This window comes from Tachypleus tridentatus, chromosome 13 (genome assembly GCF_004210375.1).
Source record: "Tachypleus tridentatus isolate NWPU-2018 chromosome 13, ASM421037v1, whole genome shotgun sequence".
Classification (NCBI taxonomy): domain Eukaryota; kingdom Metazoa; phylum Arthropoda; class Merostomata; order Xiphosura; family Limulidae; genus Tachypleus; species Tachypleus tridentatus.
In genome coordinates, this window is record NC_134837.1 from 167,110,129 (window position 1) to 167,134,303 (window position 24,175).

At 33.8% G+C, this 24,175-nt stretch overlaps 1 protein-coding gene across 8 annotated transcripts in view; it reads left to right on the forward strand.

Moving 5' to 3' along the window:
* Positions 1–24,175, forward strand: part of LOC143241031 (transmembrane protein 45B-like) — a 242,523-nt gene that overhangs the window by 106,684 nt on the left and 111,664 nt on the right. For 3 of the 8 annotated variants that reach the window (XR_013022150.1, XM_076484457.1, XM_076484456.1), the window contains exon 2: positions 13,118–15,595. The gene's annotated coding sequence lies outside the window, so the exon portion shown is untranslated. Of the gene's footprint in view, positions 1–13,117; positions 15,596–17,898; positions 17,944–24,175 lie in introns of all 8 variants that reach the window. The other 5 variants (XR_013022149.1, XR_013022148.1, XR_013022152.1 and 2 more) reach the window with 4 other exon arrangements.

Consider the following 24,175-nt stretch of genomic DNA (forward strand, 5'->3'; position numbering starts at 1 on the left):
AAATAAAACAAAATGTAACCAAGACTTCTAGTCAACGAAAATAAAACACTTTATTTTTCTTCACATTAAGACCATCGGTTGTTTTCAATTTATCATACACAAAGAGATTGTCTATTAGAGATAATAAAACAAAGAATAGAAATATTATAATAAGAGTGAAAAACATTACAAAAAACAAATAAATTAAACTAATTAATTTGATAAAAATTAGTTGTGTTATTTTATTTCACATTTATTAAAGGAGAATGTTTTTTTATTTATTAATTCAAAATTATACTCACGCTTCGATGGTTAGATCTAATAAAATCAAAACTTTGCTTATTTCTATGAATTATTTTGTTCACGAATAATAATAACAATAAAATGTTAACTTCTTTTTTTTTTTTTGTCATTGTCTTTATATCAAAAGCCACGGGTAAACTTAAATATTAACACTTTTACTTAAAAAAATTACCTCTGAACTTAGATGTTAATTATGTTATGCGTCTCTAATATTAATTTGTCATTGTTGTAATTGAATATAAACTCAGAGACTAAATAATCTGTTTGCCTTAGTGGCTATTTTTATCTCTAATTTTACCTTTAATATATGTTAGTAAATATTTAAATAAAGTGTTACACAAGGTAGATGTTTTGTTTCCGCTCAGTTTTAAACTTTTTAAATAAACTAAGCAGTTTACGTCTAAAATCATGTGTGAAACCGATTAGCATGTGCATGCAATTTTAGTTGTAAACCATTTTTAATCATTAAATTCGATTATCGATTTTTGTTCCTTTAAACTCAACTGCAAACACACTTACAAATTATTTTACTTTCTTGGAATACATCTAAATACTAAAAAACAAAACAAAAAACATAATTGTTCCTGTTGTTTATTAGTGCAACACTACACAATGGACTGCTTGTATATTCTTCATCCGGCACGGCAGTTCCAAGCGTGTTAAGGCGTTCGACTCGTAATCCGAGGGTAGCGGGTTCGAATCCCAGTCGCACCAAACATGCTCGCCCTTTCAGGTGTGGGTGCGTTATAATGTCACGGTCAATCCCACTATTCGTTGGTAAAAGAGTAGCCCAAGAGTTAGCGGTGGGTGGTGATAACTAGCTGCCTTCCCTCTAGTCTTACACTACTAAATTAGGGACCGCTAGCGCAGATAGCCATCGAGTAGCTTTACGCGAAATTCAAAACAAACAAACAAACAAACAAACTCTTCATCCAGGGAATCAAGTCCTAGGTTTAAGCATTGTTAAAAATCAATAAGCATTCCTTTGTCCCACCTAATTTATTTATTTTTTACATAATATTAAAGTTCAAGTTTATAAAATGAAATTAAATTATATAACAGCTAATCTACTAAAATTATTTGAAGAAAGCACAACATTTATTTGCTTTGATTTCCATATCAGGACAATTTGAAGCCCCGCTGTACGTCAACAGGCTTAGGATGCAACAATTATGGTTTCGATACCTGTGCTAAGCAGAGCACAAATAACCCAGTTGTAGCTTTGGGTTTAACTATAACTAAATTAATATAATTTATTTAATATGTGTTTATTATTATTAATTATTGCATTACACAACGAATACGAGAATATTTCTATAAATAAGCTCACACATGAGTATCTTTTCATATTTGATATCGAAAGTTCTACCTACATTGAGAGGAAATAGAAAAATAGGTACATCACATATAATGCAAGCGTAATAATGCAACACTTGTTCATTATGTTACATGTCTTTGGATATTATTAATGCAAATCACAACAGTTTACATTAAACACGGTAATATTTCCCTAAATAGCTTATCTGTTTATTTCTAAAAACTCTGTCACTATTTATGATATTTATGACTTGTATTCTTTACTTTTCCTGAATGGGATTAAAATTATTTTGCACTATAAGCTATATTTTTCGTTAAATTACATTATTAATATATAACATTCTTATGATTAAAGTGAATACGAAGTAAATATAACAATGCACTTAAAAATGATTAATATTAAAAATAATTTTTGTCTTTCTCAGTCCTTAATTTTGATATGCTGTCTAGAGGGAAACAACTAGCCGTTAGCAACCATTACATTTTGGGGTTGCTATTTATCAATGAAAAGTGGAATTGGTTTAACAATATAATGCCTTCGTGGCTGAAAAAGCTACCCGCAGATTACGAGTCAACCATCTTTAACCAGCAGACCTCGCTAGGCCTAGTTTTGAACGATAAGTGTTATTTGTACAGGGCAGGCCAAAAGTTACAATACAGTTGTTTCACTTAGAACACAACGAAATTTTTAACTCTTTTGCTTATTCAGAAAAAATTAAAGATGCTTACAATCTCTTATAAATCTTTTTTTTTTTTAATACAAATCATATAAAACCAACTATACTAACTGTACCAACCATACTCAAAAACTCCATTAATATTTTCACACCTTTATAAGAGGCCTAACTGTATTTCTTTGGTTCGCTGACTGAAGTTGGGCTGATGAGCTTTGAATAGACGAAACTGCAGACCACGGTACAAGGTACAGGCAAGTAAAAAATGCATTAAGCTCCTATATTAGTGAAAAATTTTCAAGTTTACCTTTAATGGAAAGAAGAAAGAAATCTGTAATACATGCAAAGGAAAAATAGTCTTCCTTTCGCTTTATTCATTGGTAGAAATATATTGTAATACAAATTAGCCTATAGAACCATATGAAAATATAATAACAAAATCAAAGTTAATTACAAATTTACTTATTTACGTGTATGACATGATTAGGAATGAGTGTTAAAGATTCTGGTTATGAAATTGTGTTTTCCACAAAAAAGTAAACAAATTCGTTACAACCATCATTATTTTGAAGCGTACATCGCATGTGTTTGTTTCTTAAGTAGGAATATGTTTCATTATAGCATAGCCACTGCGGGCTATCGGCTGTGTTTACCGAAGGGAATCGAACCCCTGGTTTCAGTATTATATCTCCGAAGACTTACCGCTGTCCCAGCAGGGTAGTCTTGAAAATAGATTATCTTTCATTTATTATTTTTAATATTAAATAGTTCGTTTTTATAAATGTTCTTCGTGATATTAAATTGACAAATATTTTTTTCTTCTTCCATTTTAAGATAATATTTTTTAGAACTGTGAAACTAACTAAATACGCAGGTTAAAGAAATATAACTGCTGTTTAAAATGCACATTTTTTTAGTATAACTTTTAAGGTAATGTTTAATGTAATAATTTGGGAGTAAGGTAAAATAACAGTTTAACGCTAACGTGATCAAATTTCTTTGATCATATAAAACTTTATCCTTGTTTCATAATTCATTAAATTCTCTAGTTAATACTGTCTTTGATTTCTGACTCAACAGTATTTCTGTTTGCTACTCGAATCATTTAAAGTGACATTGTGGGCGTTTATTTTGATTAAAAACTAGTGTAAAATCATTAATTATGTTATAAAATTAATTGTATTATAAAATTATATAACACACTCATCAATCAGCCATACCAACATTAGTGTTGTGTAAAACATTTGAACATTAAATATAACTGTATTTAAGATATTTTGTGTAAATCCTTCCTTTTCCTTCTCCTTCATTCCTGACAATTAGAAATGTTATGATACAATAAAATATAACGTCCGTTAGTCATGAGTATAATTAAAACTCTGAATCTCAGTTACAAATTGAAATCCATATATATGTATATTACAATAAGATAAGGTGCAAGACGGCTGTTCTTTCTCCAGTTTATACTCTTTTACTGACAAAACAATACAGTGATCAGATAAAGCGCCTTAACACACAATTTAACAACCACTAAGCCATTACAAGACTTAAAAACATATATAAAAATATTTAATTATAAAATTAAATTTTCAAGTTTGTCTTATATCTTATTCCAAATGGTGAAAACTATAGTCGATCTAGTTTTATACACAAATGTTGCTATTATCCGAAAAACTTTCGTATGTGTTCATGCGTTTGGCTAGCAAAGGATTCATGCGTATCTTATTCCAAATGGAATGGAAGAAGTAAAAATACTTCTTTACGTAAAGTGTCTTACCGGATAATTTAAAAATAGCCACTTCCACCATTCATTGTGTTTTCATAATAAAATTTCGCTGATAGACAACTCTAAAAAGATGACCTAACTAAGATAATTTTACATAGCTTGCTAATGACGACATAAAGCCGTAAGTCTCAGGGTAAAACAGACAGCAATCTTTCAGGAGGACGCGCGATTTTAAATAAACAAAAAATTGCGCCTCAGGTTAGGCTTAAAGATTCCGACGAATGTTATCCCTCCAGCAGTGGCAATGCAATGCGGTTCTGCTGAGCGCTTTCTCTAAACTATAATTTAAACTTATTTTTTAAAAAGAAATAACCATGGATAATGTATAATGCTCAAAGTGTCACGACCGTTGCTGACTGTCAACCCAAGGTAGGCAGCTTTGTATCCCCCCTTCCCGTATCAAAAGATACAATCAAGTGCTGCAAGTTAATGCAAACGCTTAATTTGTACAATAAGAAAAAATACCCGAAAACTTTTTATGACATTTGAACAATGGTTGTGATAGGTTATGTTTTTGAGATATATATAATAAGTGAGCTGCCTCTAGGGATAGACAAACATAACCATACTTACAGAAGAATTTATAAAGTTAATTAAATGAATTACTTTCGTATTGAAACTTTTTTCTTTTGTCAGGTCTTTAGGCTATACGTTTGCATTGAATTGTACTTCTGAATACTGTTTGTAATCAACTGCCTTGTAGAAGTAAGTATCTACACGTGTGCGGATTGAAAGAAATTGTTAACCCTGCAAAGAATGGATTACATAAAAAAAACTTTATTTAGAAATCAATTATATCAGCGGCAGATAAACTATTGATTTGTCATGATTTCTATTATAAATAATACATTATAAAAAAAATATAGCGTAACTTTTACCTAAATTGTTGCACAATTATTCTCTAATTTAATCAACACACTCTGTTGACGTTAAACAGCATCCTTAAAGTTCGTTATTTGATTTGTTTTGTTTTGAATTCCGTGCAAAGCTACACGAGGAATATCTGTGTTAGCCGTCTCTAAGTTGACAGTGTAATACTAGAAGGACGGTAGCTAGTTATCACTACCCACCGCCAACTTTTGAGTTAATCTTTTACCAACGAATAGTGCGATTGGCCGTACATTATAACGCCCCCACGGATGAAAGGACGGTTATGTTTGGTGTAACGGGGATTCGAATCCTCGACCCACAGGTTATGAATCGAGCGCCCTAACCACTTGGCCGTGCCAGGACAAGTTCTTTAAAGTCATCAAACTTTTACTTCCATTCTTATCAACATACTGTTAACTACGTACCTACTGCCTATCATCGTTCGAAATGATTAGTGCAGAACATTCAAGCACTTTATCACTATTACCTTTCACATAAACCAGCCTCGATCTCCATCTTGCTTATTATCATTTAAGTTAAATTTATCTTCATTTGTGAATTAGATCATTAAAAGAATTATTTAAGTGAAAGAAAATACGAATCACTGCAGTCAAGATTGTTTGTTTTTTTGTTTGGCGCAAAGCGATATGAGAACTATCTGTGTTAGTCGTCCCTAAATTAGCATTGTAAGACTAGAGGGAAAGCAGTTAGTCATTACCACTCACCGCCAACTCTTGAGGGATTCATTTACTAAAGAATAGTGGAATTAACGTAACATTATAACGCCCCTATGCCTGAAATGGTGAGCATATTTGGTACGATCGGGATTCGAACCCGCGACCTTCAGATTACAAGTCGAGCACCTTAACCACCAAGCCATCCATGTACGATATATCTGGCTAAATTCTGTAATACGTATGCATATTTGTCCACGAATGTGAGAAAACAAGTAGGCTATAAAAATTTTTGAAAGACAAACATCGTTCTGGCGATTTTGAATGGTCGATCTTTTTTCATATAAAACAGGAAGGAAATAAACTAACAGATAAAAAGAAATAACACAAAATTTAAGAAAGGCTACATACTTTCTTTTCTCGATTAATTTGAATTACAATTATACTCTTCTATTATATCATTATTTTATAAATGTATTCATTATTTGTTAAAAAATAAAATGTTTCATATTAATAATTAAACTACATATATCATTCTCATCCCTGTTTATAACTCAATCAACTTATATTCCTGGGTTTGAAACTATTGGAACATTTAATGCATGTTATTAACATTGTCTAATTCATTAATAACAAAATAACTGTTATAACACAACAAAAATACAAGCATTATTGTCACATTAAATATTCTACTGTGACTTTCGTGAACATGACAACGCAGAATTTTGAAGAAAATGTAGGGTATTGTCATATTCGAGAAACATAAGTATTCACTTGTATCCTTTGTAATGTACTTAAAATTCTTTAATAGATGTAGCACTTTCATAGAAAATAAGAATAGCCTTGTGTTATTCAAAATACTAGTCAAAGTCAGCATAATCTTGACATGAATGGTAATCTGAAACTCTTATTAATGTTTATTCTTAAATTAATTATACCATTGTTATGATATCCTGTCCTTAAAGACATTGTGTACTGTATGTTAATGAAGATTGTCTAATAATCCAGTTCTTATAGAAAGTATGAACAACAGGTATAATAAATTATTTCTTGTCTGCACACGCATATATATGTATATAACTGTAAAACATTAACATATCTTGCTAAGATTTATTGTTAGAGATGTAAAAAATGTGTTTTGCAAACAGCTGTTTGAAAGCGATTAAAACTAGATTATATATATAGGAATATTTTTTTTTGTTTAATAAATACACATTCGTACTTGTTACTAAATCGAGATATATGTGTTGCGTTTGCTTGGTTTTTCGCTACACGTAATTTACCCGTACGAAATATTATTTACTTTTCTCTACAAACACTTATTTTATTGGCAAATTTACAAAGCGTTAAATCAAAGTATTGGTGAAACAATCAAGTAATTTGCCAGATTTAGAAAATAGTAGAATGTGGAACCTGAACACTGGAAAAACTAGAGAAATGGTATCATTAGACAATTAGCATAAAAGGAACGCTTTTACGAAGTTATAGTGCCACACGAAGAACACAGAATGAAGTTCACTGTTATAAGTAAAAATTGATGATGTGTTACTTTTTTTAAAATGTTTCTCTAGTGGCTCAGCTGTAAGTCTAAAGAATCATAACGTGAATATATGGCCCGCTATGTAGTTTTGAGGATAAGATATATTTTGTAAATAATATAATTTACATATTTGTTGAGGAGAGTTAAATTGATATAAATGTGTATATTGAGTTGCCAGCACCTTTTGTATGATATTACTCAAGTTACCTGCTCTCAGGAATCAGAAGATGAATATTTTCAGATAATAAGTTAAAATGGTGGTATATACATACATACGTAATTTATAATTAATTGTCACTTTCCTTCGTGAATAAAATTATATCAACTTGGAACTGATGATATTCACGCAAACGTTGCATATATCATAAAAACTTTCGGGTGACGGTGTTGTGAGAATCTGGCTCACACAGTTTTCATAAAACCAACTAAACTGAACAAGAGAAACGATAAATGTGAAAATCTCTAGAAGCAGAAAATATTTTCAAATCTATTTTTCGAAATTTCATTTAAAAGCATAGTGATGTTAATCTCTCTACTTTACTAGTGGTTCAGTCTTTGTAAAGATAATGTGCAGCAATATTTTGCCAAGTGTATTAGAGCATACGTTCCATTTTTTTCCAGCGCAACGCCTCGTGAACAATCTGCATTTTTATTGAGACTTCTCGCCCAATGTGTCCCAAAGTCTGCTGTTCTCATTTTGAAAACTTCTACCCTAGAATTTGACAAACCGATCGTTAGTTGGAAATGGCTCAAACAAGAAATAATTCTTAACTTTGATTGGTCGAGCTTGTCATTCCTCTCCTGGGTTAATATGCTCCCTCAAAGTGAAATATGCCTTCGACAAACTTATAAAGATGTAAGATAAGAAGATATAGTGGCAATGTTATAAAGTCTGTTTTCATTATTGCTCTGCCAAACTTCAGATCCCCTTCTGTTGAACTGAATAGCTGTTGTAGGCCTGTGAATGTTGAAAGATTGACACAAATGTCTTACGTTAAATACCAGCCCTTGTAAACAAACAGAAAATGAAATACACGTTTAATTTTAACTTAAGAATGATATCTTAATTTGGGAGACTGGGACACTAGGTTTAATATAATGAAAATAATATAGATCAATGTTTGTGTTCTAGGACGCAAACCTGAGTAATCTGCTTTAAACTTTTTGAAAACATTTGTACCAGAATGTTTTATTACATATACTGAGAGCACTTAGACAACTGGCCACATGCTTTAGTAACTTGTATTGTATTAATATTTCTTTTCATCAGAATATGCTCCACAGACTAAAGAGACATATAATTGATTTTACGACACGGTTTTTGTAATAAACTTTACTTCACAAAATTACTTTGGATCAAAATAACACACCTAATTTTCTACATACACAGACACACTCCTACAATATAACTACACCACAACATTATGAATAACTACTGTAAGAAGACTGACGCTCTCACAACTGGGAATAGGATTTATGGAGACACCGAAGTTAAAACAAATTAGTTTTTACCTAAAGTCAGTTTTCTGATAATCTGTGTTTTTCCAGATTCCAAGCTTAAGTGATTCTATACCAAAATGAATGTTCCACTTGAATTTCAGTCGCTTGTACTTTCTGAGATGACCTTAAGATCAAGTTTCGTATTGTTTTTTTTCCTTCAAAAGCATTATATTGTTTCATACAAATAATCGGTTATTTAACAATAGCATTGTTTTCTTTCTTCAAATTAGTAACGGCTCATTTCCTTACAAAACCTACTGGTATGATTATTTTGCATAGACCAGAAAAAGCAAAATCTGAGCTACTAATTTATGACTGTTGTCAGTTAAGATATTATGGGGTGTGTACACGTGTCTTTTAACCAGTGTTTGTACCTTAGTGAAGAAATTGTCAACCAGGAACGCAAGAAGTTGAACCATAGTGAGCTCTCATAATTTTTGCTGAACATGACAGTCACCTACTGAACTTAAGATCCTATGTTGTCTACACTATTATCAAACTGACGTGCAAGTATTATAAAATATGCGATACAAATAACGTTAGCTGTAAATGTTTTGCCCACACTTTTCTTCTTTTATCTATTTCGAATTCAAGTTCACTTGCAGGTAAAAAATGGAATTTCAAAATCTATTTTTTGTGACCTACAAAATAACGTCGAAGTGGCCTTTTATATCAAGCCAAAACTGGTTTGTTGGGCTGGACGATGAGAGACTAAAGATTCATTAAGACGCTGTTTATGAAAGCTAGAGAACAATTAGAAACCTTTCACCTACATAACACTCCTTTGTCTCTGGCTCGACATGGTGGTTAAGGCGCTCGACTCGCAATTTGAGGGTCGCGGGTTCAAATCACCGTCACAAAAACATGCTCGTCCATTCAGCCGTGGGGACGTTATTATGTTACGATCAATCCCAATATTCGTTGGTAAAAAAGTAGCCCAAGAATTAGTGATGGGTGGTGATGTCTAGCTGCCTTCCGTCTAGTCTTACATTGCTAAATTAGGGACGGCTAACGCAGATAGCCCTCGTGTGATTTTGCGCGAAATTCCAAAAATAACCATAGCCAAACAAACCATAGAAAATGACATATTATACCAATCTAGTCGGATAGATTTCATTTTTGTGTAGAAATTTATATCGACTTTTTGTTTTATTTTGTAATTTAATTGTTCCTTTTTTAAAAAATCTGCCATTCTTGTATTATACTCACAAATAATGCAAAATACTTTAAAGACGCAATAAAAACTAACTGGGAACTCACTAGAGCGCGTAACTCCGTCAAGCAGTGTTAATCATATGCGGCTCTTAAAAAAGAAGAAAATGTGCTTGTATGTCCAACGTTATGAACGAAAACTGACTACTTGCAGCAGAACAATGAGATACAATGTATTACATTAAGCCATCCAAGTTTCACAAAAATCCGATCATAGCTCGTGTAGTTTTGCGCGACGTTCAAAAACAATCTAACTTATCACATCTATTTTTAAATGTGTAAATAGAATGCTGAACATTTTTATTTTTTTAATATTACTCAGGACACAAGATAATCTGTTGTGTTTACGATGTTGTTTGTTTGTTCCAAAACTTATCCTATACTTTCGGAGCTTGCAAGACGAAGCTTGGAATATGGGATGGTTTGGGGAGAGAATCTATATACATGGTGTAGCCTTCAACTCTTACATTTTTGAGGTACCAAGGGGACTAAACTTCCAATTTAGTGTTGGATTTGGTGCTTCTGGTTGCCCTCCAGAATCTTGAATCTGGAATCTTGAGGCTCCAGTTCTGAAACTGTTCATATTTTCAGTTACAAGTTAGGCACTCGTATTCCGGCGTCATGGAATGTTGTCCTAAAGGATATAGTATATATTTCATTCACTCAGCGATAACATTAAAAGCTTATAACGCTAAAATCCAGGTTTCGATACGTGTAATGAGCAGTGCACATATAGCTCATTGTGAAACTTTGTGCTCAGCAACCAACCAATCAATATAGCTATGGAAATAAATGACGATAATAAGGATATGGATCAGTACACTGAGGGATCTGTGATTCATAAGGGGATATTTGAATCACGCAGTTCTCTGCTATTTTATGATTATTAATAGAAGCTTTCTTACGTGATGAATAAGCAGGTAACATGCAAAGAAGACAGACTTATGTCAATGTGTATTACGATATCTATATTTAGAAGACATTTTGTGAGATTAATGCATATGGACATTTTGTAATTTAGGTATTATAAGTATTGCTCGAAAAGTTAAAATAAATAAAATAATCAAGTTCTTGTTAGAACCTTAAACCATTTTTTTCTATTTGTTAACAAACCAAAGACAAGCTCTAGATATCTTCAAAATCAGATATTCCACTATCATATCACTATCAAGCATGAGAGGTCTTGGATGTTATTTGCACGGAGAACCAAATCATATTTCATGTGTTTGTTTTTCTTTTAGCAAAGCCACATCAGTCTATCTGCTGTGTCCAGCGAGAGGAATAGAACTTCTGGTTTTAGCGTTGTAAATCCATAGAGTTACCACTGTACCAGCTACTAACAATTTGCATCTATAATAATAATAATTTTAGATGCAAATCGATATGCCAATTCTTTTTTAACAAATTTCATTAGGTAATATTCTATGCGAAAATGTCAAAGGTACCTTCAAATATACAGGTTTCTTACTATGAAACAGTAGCTTATATTGTCTAGCTTAGGTCTAACTGTACACCAAACTCCAGATATTCAACAGAGAAACCATGATTGGACTTCGATATCAGTATGTGCAAACTTAAAATAATAGACGAGACAGCTTTTGAGATATTCTATTGATATGTGTAATTTTATCAAATATTTAATTATATACTGTTAAAATTTGAACAATTGTTTGTGAATGAATTCTAAATTTCTATTTAGCCTGTAGAGTTAAAATAATATTTGCTATAGGGCTGTCTTTTTTGTGTATATTTTTATTATTATTCTGTTATTTATTTTACCAGTATTCGTTTTTTGAATGAGAACTTTATGTGAACATTGATCTTTTCTGAATAATTATTAAACTGATTTTGAACGGCTAGGTTTTATAATGTACAGTATCCAAGGCTCTGTAACTTATTGTTTTTCCAAGGATAGTACTATATATATATATATATATATTAGCCGGTAAAAATCTAGAAACCTTTGTTTATGTGTGGATTGAATGTCTTGCTCTAATAAGATATGTAGATATTAAACAGGTGGAATGATTTCTGCTGGCTGTAATAACGTATAAGTAAGTTCTAAAACTTATCCATATTAAATTGAGCTCACCGGTAAAAGCAAAGGAGAATATATTAAGCACGACACATCCAATGCTGACGAGGCCTCGAGCCTCATACCACAGCTCACCAGGAGAGGTGATATAAGAGAGGCAAAGTAGTGGTATAGGCACTATGTACGAGGGCTGTTCAAAAAATACGCGGACTGACGTCATAAAACAAAATGTACTTTATTCAGAAGTTACAGGTCTGGGACCCCATCAAAGTACTCTCCTCCCCAATGCACACACTTATCCCAACGGTGTTTCCACTTGTTGAAACAGTCCTGGTACGCTTCTTTTCTAATGTCTTCCAGCTCTTTCGTCGCATTTGCCTTAATCTCGGGAATCGTCTCAAATCTTCTTCCTTTCAGTGGTCTTTTGAGTTTGGGGAACAAGAAAAAATCGCAAGGAGCAAGGTCAGGTGAGTAGGGGGGGGGAAGAACAGTGATCGAGGGTTTGGCCAAAACCTCAAGAGTTCTGAGGCACAAATTTCGCAGCAACGCGGTGCATCTTCAATTTTTCGGTCAAAATCTCGTAACAAGATCCAACTGATATCCCACACTCTTCAGTGAGCTCCCTGACAGTCAGACGTCGATTTGCCCACACCAGGGTGTTGATTTTGTCGACGTGTGGGTTGTCAGTTGACGTGGAAGGACGTCCAGGACGCTCATCATCTTCAATGGACTGTCGACCATCCTTAAAACGTTCATGCCACTTGAAACATGCCGTACGTTTTATAGCAACATCACCGTAAGCCGTGTTAAGCATAGCAAAAGTTCCAGTCGCAGATTTTCCAAGTTTAACACAAAATTTCACTGCAAGTCGTTGCTCCTTCAGGTCATTCATTCTGAAATCCGCCAAACGAAAAAATCGCACTTCACTTAAAACCGCGTAACTAATACACAAATGAAGATATCTGCAATCGGGAAATGGCGTCGTAATCAGCTGATCTGTGCAAACCTAGCAACACCAAGCAGATTCCCCTGGAACCAACTGGAGCCACGCAATTCAAACAGTCCGCGTATTTTTTTTAACAGACCTCGTATGAATTGCAATTATTATCAATGTTACTTAATTCATTTACAAATTGTAGTTTGAGGGTAAGAATTAATACTATAACAATATATATTGATTTACTGTCTTATTATTGTTATTTTAATTCATTTCACTATCATGAACAGGAACCAGTGAACCAGCAAGCTAGTCTTCTAGTTCCCGAGGCGGATTAAGTAAACACAGCGTCAGCCTAAGAAAATTAGTTATTCTAAGAACACAGAAGTTAAAGCAATATCTCTACTACCCCACATCCGCCATATCAAGTGTCGACGAAGCCTTTCGTCCAATATCAGGGCTTTTCAGACCATTTAGAAAACGACAGACACCTTAGTGAGTCAAGACGATATCATAAAAATAAACAGGAAAATTACTGAAATCGATTATTTTATAGTATTTTAATGAAACAGTGAGATCCTCGTTAAAATAGCTTAAAATGTCTTATAATCTACTTTTTTTAATCTTTAGATTTTTCAGTTTTGTGTTTTCATTAAATTACATCGCATTTTGATATCAAGTAGCCAAAATTGTGGATGTAATGATTCTGCTATAGGCCAACTATTGTTACACAACAGTTGAGTAACTACATAGGCTTGAAATTAACTATGTTAGATATATTTTTGTGTATTTCAAAATAATTTACAAAACACCAACTAATGTGCAAACGAATCCCAGTAAATTTTATATTAGCGCAAATAATTAAGAAGGGAAATTAATGAATATTTAGAATATTTTTCACTTGTAAGTTACAATAATACACAAGTCAAAATAAAAAACACTATTCTGGTTTAAGAGGTTATATGTGGGTTTAAATGTTTAATGTTGACCCGGTGCCGCTCCATTGTCATTCTCCTGGATCATATATATCGATACATTTCAACCACGAGTTGGCCAATGAAATCAAATATAACATTTCTGACAGAAATGAATATTATAAAAAAATTATGGAATAATAACAACACTACAGTTGTTTTTACTTTTTGTAAGGACAATTTGCATAAGTTGATGTAGTGGCATGTCATCACAGATGTGAAGCGTGGTATCACGAAAGACATGTTTAATGACTCTTCGACTGGTCCACTGCACATTCCTTACAAATAAATCATGCAGTGCCACCGAGAAAGACTGTGACAAAATAATTGAAAAAAATTCCCAAGAAAACTATTCGTACGGCAAGAGTTATAAACAATTCAGAAATGTTAGTAGTTTGAATGCGAGCACAAGTCATGGTTAGGTATTTGTCTGCTGCCTACCCAAATGCAGACTCGGAACATGTCCAACCGTTTGTCCGGTAAGCCAGTATCATTGGCAAATTAATACCAACTACTCGATGAAGCTCAATAATGCTGTTCGTTTAGTGAACAAGAATCGGTGGAACCATCCACCTCTTCAAGTAAAGACGAGAAGATTGCGCCAAGAAACTCACCCGCTAAATCTAGGAAAATCGAGATTCAAGTACCTACTCAGGAACCTACCACTGCCAATACTGAAACCACTGGGGCTGATTACCCAGTTGCAACCTGGCAAGATAATGATCTCAATTTTAACTTGTTTACAACTACATTTAAGATGCCTCTAGTCGTCATTGTCGAAGGAGTCCTGAACACAGTACGTCAACCTTAGATCTTTAGCTTCGTCGCCTCTTCTCTTCTACGATTTTTACCTACTTACGCCGCTTAACAAGAGATGGTGTGGTCATCAAATACTACCACCCTCGAGATTGTGCCACAGTCACGGCCCAGCACAACCATTGATGGAGCCAATCTATCTATTCATGTAACTGAGAATCACTTACCAGGCAATAAATAACCTCGTAATACAGACAGTGAAGTCCAAGAAGAACTGCAGACCCAGTGCATGAACGCACTCAAGCTTGATCGGAGATAAACCTCATGAAGTGGCTTCCTCACTCCACTAGTCGAGTTTACAGTCACCGTTATGAAGAGAGCCGATGAAATCCTTACCTCCGGTGTGTCCCTTTTCTGTCACACACCAAGTAGAAGAAGCCAAAACCCGTGAATCTAGAATCATGCAGTGCGTTAAGTGCCAACATCACGGCCACACAGCTATTGTCTGTACATCTGTAGTTCAGTGTATCAGGTGTGGTGAGCCTCATCCTGTCATTGAATGTAAATATTTAACCTTCTAGAGTAAACAAAGTGTGCAAATTGCAGTGGTCCTCATGCTGCCTCATATAAGGGTTGTTCCTAGTTTAGGTCTCTAGCCGGAACACACTCTACCCAAGACATCGACGCCAGACCAAAGAAACAGCCCCAATTCCTGAATCCTGTACCTCCACAACGTAGAAACCCTACTACCGGCTGCAACAGTATCAGTCATGCTCCAGCTCAGAAGCCACAGGCGTACACCGTTGCAGCCAAAACCCTCCAAAAAACTAGTAATCCTCAATTTGAGCTAAAAGTTCTATATGCAAGAATCACTGCCTTCATAACAGATATCCTCATGACCATGCGTTAAAACCAGCTCACCAACGATTCTTCCTACCTAGCAAAAGAAGTCTGTACCAGCCTCATACTACTTCGCCTCTTTAGAGCTAATTAAACTCTTCGTGAGAACCGGAAAGCTGGGAGAAATGTTGCCAAAAAGTAAGTGGTTTTTCGTTCTCAAATTAGATGGTAATACTTTTACAAATTAATATTCAAGGCGGGCTAAACTATAAAAAATATGAATTATTCCACTTAAATCAATCATTTAACGCGTATATTATTAGTATTAACGAAATGTTACTTAAGTCTATGAGCCTTGTAGCAAAGGTCAGCGTGGTATTGCGATGCTCTATCCTAAGAGTCTCATTGTCACGTTTCTCTAGCTCTCTATACCTCAATATAACGAAATAATTATTTGTCAAATACATACCACAGACTCACCACTTATAACAATCGTTAACGTATACGCTCAATTAAGGACAAAATTAAGGAATCTCAACAATGAGCACATTAACTTTAACTGCTGAGTTACCAACACCAATGGCACATTACTTCAAAGAATTTAGGAAACAACAACCTAATAACATTCAACACAAATCATATGACACATTAGCTTCACAATCACACAGAAGACATTTTAGATCTAGCAACAACTTCCCTCCATCTCTCTAGCCAGACACACCAACAATTTCAAAGTCCATGATAATATTGGCAGCGGTCACTATCTGATATCCCTATCAATCGGTGATAGAACGCAGAGATATCTTACCACACAAGTGGTACTGAGACGTAACCAATCAGTGCGAATATCTCGAAATGCTTACTTAAATTAGGTGTAATGCTACTCGCGAGACTGACAATGATAACTACGCCAGCGAAACCACCAATACTATAACCCATGCATTAAAAGAAACGATGCCCAGTAAAAAAAAATGCAATTCTGACCTCAACGCATGGAAACTCACTCCAAAAATCCACTAACTAATTTCTGACAGGAGACATCTTAGACGCGAATTCATCCTTTCACACGAACCCCACACAAAAATTCTTAATTAATAACACTAACAACTGTATCAAATTCATTAAGTTAGAATAAGATAATAACTGGAACAATCTATGCAAATTTATCGATAAGTCTCACCCTGACCCTACCCCATTCTGACGTTAGTTAAATCTCTCACTAACACTTAATCCAATAGTAGCATATCCACATTCAAATACAATAACACCATAGTCACTACGGAAAGCAAACAAGCTGAATTATTTGCTGATTACTTCGAAAACATGTTTGTGACACTGAATATCATTCGACTCAATTCACTTTAGTCATATTAACCAGTTTGTAAATAACAACACTGGCATTTTTTGTCAAGGTTTCCAGTTGAAAACAGCCAATCAAACACACTCTTTAATTTTTATACACGCCCATTATCCTTAACTAAAATTAAACTCATTTTTAAGAAGGTTCAACGGAAGGTACCCATTAATAACGCTTTTTTAAAAACCTCTGTGAACCCAATCTAAATCACCTAGTATCAATATTTAATCTGTCATTCTTATCAGGATACCATCTCAAAGCCAAGAAATCACCTATCATACAGGTAATTCCTAAGAAGGGCATCGACCTCAGCAATCCCTGTAACTATAGTCCTATTAGCCTACTTAACAATTTAGGCAAACTTATGGAAAAACGTAATGACCAACAGGAGCAATGCACATCTGTAATCTAACAAAACTCTGAGTAATAATCAAAATACAGGTAAAAGAAAGAGGCAAACAATAAACTACTTCGTCAATCTTATCAAATCTGTTTATAAACGGCGTGAATCGTAAACAATTCACGTTTGCTACCATTATAGGTATTCAAAAAGCATTTGATACTGTGTGAACCAATGGTTTCAGGGTCAAAATACTCACTATTGGTTTAACAATCCAGTTTGTTCGCTGGATATTCAGGTTTATTATTAAAAGGTCAAAGTTCAGGAAGCAGTACCCAACCCTTTCAATGTAACAGCTGGACAATCCAAAGGATTCGTACCTAGTCTCGTGCTTCACAAAATGTTCGTCATTGATATTCCTCATCCCCTCTAAGCTACACATTAACATCTCAATATCCAGATGACAAAACTATATGGAGCACCTCCAGTAACCCAAATATCGCTGTCGCAAAAGTCCAAACAACACTTAACACCGTCTCGTAATGGTGTAATAAATGACGAGTCGCTTTCAACCCCCACTGAAACCCAAACCATTATATTCCGACAAAAAGTAAACAATTTCATAAAATATTCAGTGATATTAAACCACACTTAAACAATACAAAAGTAATTGAACTACACTTAAACAATTCAAAAAGTAAACAATTTCAGGAAAAAAATTCAATGATATTAAACTACACTTAAACAATACAAAAAGTAAACAATTTCAGGAAAAACCAATTAACAAAATTACTTCTTTTGCAGGATGGCTTTATTGAACTTGCTTGGAAATATTACAAAAGTATTCAGGTAAGGAATAGCAAGTCCAATATATCTCAGGTACAGCTAAAACCCCTTCCTCCTGGGCTAAACATATATATATATATATATACGTACATGTCCCTTTAATATGATTAATAATACCACCTAAGGTGTGTTTTTTAAAGTATTACTTATAATTAAACTTTTCCCTTTTCAACTTTCGGCACTGGGCAGGTGCTGAACAGTAGTTTTCTCCAGGCAATACGCTTTTCCCAACAACTAAAATATTTGCCATTGGATTTATAGATCCCCGGCTCCCTGGTCCTCAAAGGACTGTCTGCTCCCTCTGTCTGCTCGTCTCTAGCCTCTGCGACGTTAATGCTAGTAAACACTAGTGTATAGTATTATTATCATTTATGACCACATTTATTAACAGACTCGCTCTTGCCTGCATCTCCCTGTTCAACTAATGCTCTGGGATCGACTGCTGGAAGTTTCAAATCTGCTTAAACCGCATCCTTCGACACAACGCTTACTGATACTTTTGGTTTTAATAATTTATCTCAAGAATTCAGCTCAATTTTTCAATTTGAACACCCTGCACACACCAAGCAAAGAATCATCATACAGTTAAGCGGAGATATTAATCGTATACTTTAAACATCTCCCTGTAATTCTGTGTGCGGGGCTGAAAGGAAACGAATCCTTGGTTGTCTCAAAAGCCCCTTCGGGCTTGAGAAATATAAAACCAAACCCACTGACACTTTAGTTAGTTTTAGTTCAGTACTCATAGTTGACAAAACACAGATAGGTTAAAAGTGTAGCTTTATTTATAAATAAACAAATAATGCCTGGTATTTTCAGGATCTTTCAATCTGGTACGTTAAGACTAAGTCACAAATGAAGCACTAAAATCCTTCACGTAATGTAAGTTCAAACTCAGTCCTATCTACAGGGTCCGGCATGGCCAGGTGCTTAAAGGCATTCGACTTGTAATCCAAAGGTCACGGATTCGAATCCCCGTCGCACCAAACATGCTCGTCCTTTAAGCCGTGGGGGCGTTATAATGTTACGGTCAATCCCACTATTCGTTGGTAAAAGAGTAGCCCAAGAGTTGGCGGTGGGTGGTGATGACTAGCTTCCTTTCCTTTAGTCTTACACTGCTAAATTAGGGAAGGCTAGCACAGATAGACCTCTTGTAGCTTTGCGCGAAATTCCAAACAAACCAAACTAAGGCTATCTGCAGCCCTACAGAAATTAATGAATTTGAAGACAATGTTGAAAAAATCCTCCAGAAAAAAAAAAAAACAAACCTCGTTGCCTAAACACACAACTTAATCAACTGTTGTAATACGAAAATAAAACAGTGGTTTCTAATTCACTCTAGAAAAAAAAATCTACATTCCGAAAACGCTTTAGTTTATCAAGGAGATCGTCTAATTGGGATAAATTTATCACTTGTTACCAAAATAAGAATCAGGCTGCTTTAAAGTTATAACTAAAATTTGAACAGAGTCTGGTTTATATTGTGATTGCACACTTGCAACATTGCTTGTTTTAATGGTTAAAATCGTTAAATAATCAGGTCATTGAAGTTACAAACCACAAGTAATATAAAACGATTGTTTCTACTAAATTAACACCAGATAGTGACTTCGTAATAGAAATAGTAAATATCTTGATTGGTTTGTTTTGAACTTCGCGCAAAGCTACACGAAGGCTATCTGCTCAAATATCTTTATCGGCCGACTTTGTGAACTGTTGTACTTTCATAAATCATATTGATTATTTTAAAATATTCTCATGTCTACAGCATAGTTTATAAAGAATGTGTCTAGGCACATATTAAAATATTCTCATGTCTACAGCATAGTTTATAAACAATGTGCCTAGGCACATATTAAAATATTCTCATGTCTACAGCATAGTTTATAAACAATGGGTCTAGGCACATATTAAAGACTAACTGAAATTTTTGTTATCCAACAAAATAATAAAACTTTAGAAAAAAATCGTCTGAACTTTCGTTTTCTGCAGTACGTTTTGCTTCAGCTTGTTTCATGTCTAATCGTAAAGACCATAAGAGTGTAAAGTAAAACTTATAGTCTGACATCACTGGCAAGATCAATAAATTGGAACCGACAGAGTACGTGATCCCCGATTTAATTTAGTCAGTTGTATATATCCAGACAAGTCTATTGCATCGACTTAGGACTGACCATTTGATCTCACACATTTCAGCCGCTTCTGGCAACTATGACGACATATACTAGCACCATTTTGGCGCCTAGCCTCTAACCTCTGAAGAAATCTCCAATCAGTTCCCTGGCTAACTTCAAATGTCCTTCAGTGGACATTTTAGAAGAGGCGGAAATATCAGCAACTTTTGAGTTCAAATGGTCAGAACACAAGGTTGCAATGGAACAATAAAATGTGGTCAACTACAACTGCATATAATCCTCTCAAACACTATTCTCTTATGAAACAAAAGACTGGAAAGAGAAATTGAATTATTGGAATAAACCATACAAATTTTAGTGTTAACTATAATTCTAAAATGTTCTCCGTTTATCCCTCTGTTTGTTTGTTCGTATCAACTCGTTATTTTATCTATTTTTCTTTCTTGTTTATCGTCAGACTTTCAGATTTAATGATAATGAGACAAACTAAACAATTCAATGTGCAGCCCCATCTGATAGCAAGGTTTCTATAAACATTAAATCCAATAAAAATAATCAAGGTATACATGCCTTTGTAATTCAAAATATGTAGCGAAGATTCGTGAAATGGTGATAAAAGAGTACGTTACATACTGGTGCCTCAAGGTACATTAATACTTTGTGTGGCCCATTGTCGAAACAGACAAAATACATTCAAAATTTACAAAGTAAGCGCATCACCAGTCACAAACACGTTAACCATGGGGCGTTATTGTATCGTACAAATGATAAGATTAATTTATTGTAACTAGCAAACATTTTTTTCTATATTATACCAGTTTGTGTTTCATCAACAAACTTACTTGTTTTGAAACATAGCCTTATTTTTCAACACCAAACTCTTTACCTATCACAACCCTATGTATGTCGAGACATACTGCGTAGTAAAAAAAGTTAATTAAACCTGAGATTCAGTACCAGGTTCCGGGATGATTACTTGTGGTAAATTTAAGTAAGAAACAAAGAATACTATATGTTCATAACTGCAAATGATATTGTTTACGTTATACGAGTAATACCACGTTATGTATAGATTTCTATACAAACACAACTAATGATACCTGACTCTAGGCTCTTCCTGTTGGAAAACTACTTTTGTTTACGTTTCTTGATTAGTATTTTAACTTATCTTTTAGTTCTCGATTTAATTGCTTTTTACTGTATTATATGTTCTAGGTCTACTTTTCTTTATTTTAAAATTCCTATTAGTTATTTGTTTATCTTAATTTTGGACTGATAAGTATCTGTTCTTATTTTATTTTTTTATTACACTGCTTGTAGTTTCATTATTTGTTCATATACGTAACCTTACGACGGTTACATAGCTTTCCTACTTAAACCTATATTTTTCTCCTGTCACAAATATATTTGCTTTATTTCCTTTCATTATCAAGACATTCAACTTTCTCATTGCTGTTCTGTATCGGTGAAATTGGCTTTTTGTTTAATTTTGTTGTTTATCATTTTGAATTTTCTGTGCTATCTTTAAGTTTATAATATTTCCTGTTTTACCCAGCTGTTCAGATATCCACTTCCGTTATTCATTTGCTGAGCTTTCCTTCTGCATGTTGTTGCAGACTCTTTCTTTAACATATGTGGCTGTTCCATTTTTTATTGTTCACTTCTCTTGTTTTTATAGTGTCGTTCAATTGTTAACGTTGCTTTCTTTTTATTCATCAGTTTACTTTTATTTTGTTCCGAATTACTAATATTATTTGTGTTGTTTTCTATGTCTATAAATTTTTTTCTTTCGAGATGTTTGACTCTGATTATTGAGTTGTCAAACTCTTCTTCTGTTATATCTCTTTTATTTCTTTGTCTCTATCAAGTTTGTTTTTTTTTTATTTTCTCGCATATCTATTTTACTTGTTATTCTCGTCTATAGTTTAATTTATGTAAGTTTATGTTGTTTAACCATTTTGACTTTCTTATCCAACTGTTTCTGTTTTAAATCAAAAGGCACTTTGACACCGGCAATGCCTGTCCCTGCAGAAACAGATAGTACTGATAAGTTAATATTACTGTGGTCACGCAAGACAGCAATTTATTCTTGAACTGCGTGACCAGGCGCAATTACCACAACCAGTTTCTGGCTTACTGCGTTGTGGTTTGAATGCCCATCAATTTATTTCCTATAGACTTGGGACGGCATCTGTCTATCAGCACACATTCACACAAATCTATACGAGATTTGGAAAATTAAGTGAGTTAGTTTCTATAGATCCTGCTGCTTTTGGTACACTACCAAAACTTTAAATGATTGCTTCTGATCCGTGGCAGAACCTAAGTGGTCCATCAACGGATGTTTTTAGAAAAAGAACGTTCTGTTTGAAGAGCTAAGATCACTTTTAGTTACACGAACAGGAAACTTACCAACATTCAACTGATGGTGTGTACTTTCACTCAAGTCTCATTCGAAACCTACCCAATTGTCTTCGGAAGTCCCAAAAGATCTATAATATACCTATTTATAAAAATGATACATTCGTACAAAAACATAGATATTAAATGCAAGACGCGAAGTTTTTTGAACTGCTAAAAGCACGTGATCGTTTAAAAAGGAGGAGACTGCAAGACTAATTTATAATATTTTATATATTGTAGAAAATGAGCACCATTAGTTTACAAGTGATATCAAGCTAAACGAATAACAAACAGTTTACCGTCATTTTAGTAACTCAGCATTTCAAAAATACAGAAATAGACAGAATTACAACTTACGAACCTAGACATACCAATTAGGAATTGTATTGTATAATTTTTTTTCACTACTGGGTTCAGTAGAAGTAATCAATAATATATCTTCTAATGTATACTGCACAGTGCTTTACTAGAAAATAAACACAATACCGGATATTCTAACAATCAGTACTGTAATTAAATGATGCTTGTCTTTCGTCTTTAAAATAGTAGATTTTAATTTTAAACTTGTATCAAACGGCTCCCTTTTCACTGTTTTAGACTTCTTTCCAGACTACGAACAAATAAACTACTGTTGCAAAATACGATTCGCAAAGGTTCATCAATATCCTGTCTGATTAGGTGGGCTAGTGAGGTATACGTTTAGACTAGTTCCTGGTATTCTGTGGTTCTGGGTATTACAGCATTTTAATAAAACATTCTGTATTGTGATATAGTACTTTTCAAAGAGTTGCTTTATGCTACTGATGCCTTAAATAAATGTCTATTTCTCAAAATCTAAGTAATATAGGAAAAGAGAAATTAATCCAAAGTGTTAGAGAAATACTCGTTAAAGCTACGCTGAAAAAAATTATAGAAAGAGTCACACGTTTCCTACGGTTAATATAAAAAACTACTATTTTATTAGTTTCAGAATTTTCTCTTAAAGTTACACAAAAGGCTGTCTGCCTTTAACTGCCCCTAATTCTGAACTGACAGGCTACAGAGAAGGCAGCTAATCAACATCACCTACAGTTCTTGAGCTACTTTTATCACACTGATTAGTAGGATATAATTGCCACTCTTACTTAGACCCCCCCCTTGACTTCAAAGAACGGAGCGCGTTATTGAAGCAACAGGATGCGAACTACAAATTATCGGATTAACAGTCAGTGAAGGATAACTAAATACTCGCACGTGCCCGCTCATGTGCTTTAGACTTAATAATACTTTCATTATGCAGAAATAATGAAATTTGTTAATTTTGGCAATCTGTAATCATACATGTAAATCATAAAAGGAAACTGTAACTTAAAAACAATCTAAATAAAATTACATTCGAGATATTTGTATATTTTCGAATGCATGCAGATCAGTCCCATAAACTTAATCACTATACTTAAAAAGAATGGAAAATATTATTGAGTAACCATCACTAATTTTCAACTATTACCATCAGAAAAATGTTATCGAATTCTATTCGTTTTGGACCTTTTTTTCACTTATAAGAAGTTGTTAATAAAACGAAAATTAACAAATAAATATTCTCTTGAAAAATTATAACTGAAGATCATTTCAGTTGTTTTCTTGGTAAATATTTTTTTCACATGTTTTTAACATAACATGCTCATTGGTAGTAGTTTATATCTTAAGGTCTATTG